The sequence below is a fragment of the Brassica oleracea genome, chromosome C2 (assembly GCF_000695525.1).
Source record: "Brassica oleracea var. oleracea cultivar TO1000 chromosome C2, BOL, whole genome shotgun sequence".
NCBI lineage: Eukaryota > Viridiplantae > Streptophyta > Magnoliopsida > Brassicales > Brassicaceae > Brassica > Brassica oleracea.
In genome coordinates, this window is record NC_027749.1 from 13,556,780 (window position 1) to 13,558,396 (window position 1,617).

Below are 1,617 nucleotides of genomic sequence, written 5' to 3' on the forward strand. Positions count from 1 at the left end.
AAACTGGACAGATAGAAATAGAACAGGTATTTCGCTTACTTTGTACTCCTTGCACGTGAAGAATCTCTTCCCTGGTAGGTAGTCAAACACCTCTGCTGGAGCTCTCTCGCGCACTAAGCGTTGCCCACATGCACACCGTTCTTGAATTCCTTGCATCGAGTCTGTTACAAAATGCAGGGTATCGAAGTGGGCCTTAAGCGCCTTCATAGATCTCCTCTCTTCATTAGGATCCATGAGCTAACCTCCAATACTGTCAAAAACAGATTGGGGCATTAACAAGAAATAAACAAAGACGAAAGCACCAATTCCAAAATCTAATTTGAAAACCTAATTTGAAAACGAACCCTGTATCGATTTGAATACCTAATCTAATCGAAATCAAACACAAACGAAGATGAAAGCCCCAAATCCCAAATCGTCTTTGAACCCTGACGAAAACCCTTATTTCAAATCGATCCCCAAATCAATTTGTTAATCAAAACCGAAAACAAATTTGACAGGAAAACAACATCGAACAAGTACCAATCCATAAATCGACGGCTAAACAACTAGGAGAATCGATTTTCGTATTGATTTACCTAAGAACAAAGACGCTCCCGAATCGCCAACTGTGTTTTTTTTCTTTTTCTATCGCGTCGAATAACTATTTTTTTTCTTCTCTCAACGAAACTAGGGGAAAAGCAGTTGCCACGTACTTTAGAGCTCACCCCTTAGAATTGTTATTTAAGAGGCACCTCTAACCATCTCACTTAATTATATTATTTATTAAATCAAAAGCGGGTGAGAGGCTTGCTTATGAACCCCTTATAAACCAGCGATGGAGATAATCTAACGAAGACGAAGGTTATAAACGGGCCAAACTTTCATGTGTTTTAAGCCCATATAATATTATTTAAACCCTATAAACTATTAACTCGTTAAGCCCATTATAAACAAACGAGTTAATGAGAAAGACACGTGTCACTTCTTCGACGCACGACTTATCTAGGTGGAATCCTACGTGGCGCAAGGAGAAGTGAACAAATTGTTGTTTATATAAATATATAGATAGATAGATAGCCATTGATCCATTTTAAGAGATTTAAAATATGGTTCCCAAATAACTAAACGAAAATGAATAACAGGGGTGAAATCATCTATTACGTCTACACTCAAGAGCCCAAACAATAATACTCAAAAGCCATCTTTCCAAATTGATTACCCCACTATTTAAAACTGCTCTAGACTCTAGCAGAGGTATTTAAGAACCTTTGTTTGCATTTTTTTCTACATGTCTTTATCTACATCTTTTGTTCTACATGTCTTTATCTAAAGAATCTAGTGATTTAGTATAAATCAAAACTTAATTATTTAATTTAAATGCTATTATATTATTTTTAAGAACCTCTCTTTTACAAACTGACCGATAATGTTGCTCTAACAACTTTAGTAACAAACTTTTGCGTTAAATCCAAATTTTAGTCCAGTTTTCATTTGTTTTTTTTTTCCAGTTTGTCGGTATTTGCGTAGATTATGTGAAGTTTGAGGCAATTTTTTTTTCCAGATGCTTATATGTAGAGGACAACCCCTTTTTGCAGTGTTTTGAAAACCGGACCGGTCGGACCGTGACTCGGCCTT